Raw genomic sequence first — 707 nt, 5'->3', positions numbered from 1 at the left:
TCAAGCACTGACTTCATGGCAGTCTCAAGCGTGCGACCATTGATTGGAGACCGGGGGAAAGCACCGACTACTTCTACCGACGATGGGTCATCTGCGGGCCTCTCCACCTTCTTCGACATCAAAATTCCTATGGGTGAGTCAGCCTTGGCCAATCTATTATTGACCAGATGACTCATCAAGGCTGTGCTTCTACCAATAAATAGGGAGAACAGAAGAAATCAGACAGTGTCCAAAATATTTTCTTTTTTTTACCCGACGATGCTTGGGATAATTTTTCAAAATTCCACATTCCTCCATTTTTTTATCTGACTTATCTTTTTTTTTTCAATGGGCGCACGATATGCACGCTTTAGATAGCAGATATCGAAAAATCACCAGCTTTCACTGGATGTAGATGGACAATGTGGCGGCCGCTAACGCCGAAAAGACTGCGATCGTCGAACAGCTTTAGGTGACAATTGAATAGGAGAAGATGCTGCAAGAAGAGGTCTCCCATTTGACGACCAACCTTCAGTCCTCTAAAGCCGAACTTGAGTCGGCTCAACAAAACATCATGTCTCTCAAGTCCCGGATTAGAAGCAAGAAGCATTCCATCAGTCGGCTTCGGAGAAAAAGGGACGGATGCATCGCAGAGCTGGAAGCAGAGTGCAGTAGGCATCGGGCCATTATGGAAAGGCCGGCACTAACCGATGCTGAGTTGGCCTCTG

Source organism: Elaeis guineensis, chromosome 5, assembly GCF_000442705.2.
Source record: "Elaeis guineensis isolate ETL-2024a chromosome 5, EG11, whole genome shotgun sequence".
Classification (NCBI taxonomy): Eukaryota; Viridiplantae; Streptophyta; class Magnoliopsida; order Arecales; family Arecaceae; genus Elaeis; species Elaeis guineensis.
The sequence above is the reverse complement of the archived record's forward strand: the minus strand, read 5'-3'. Positions refer to the sequence as shown.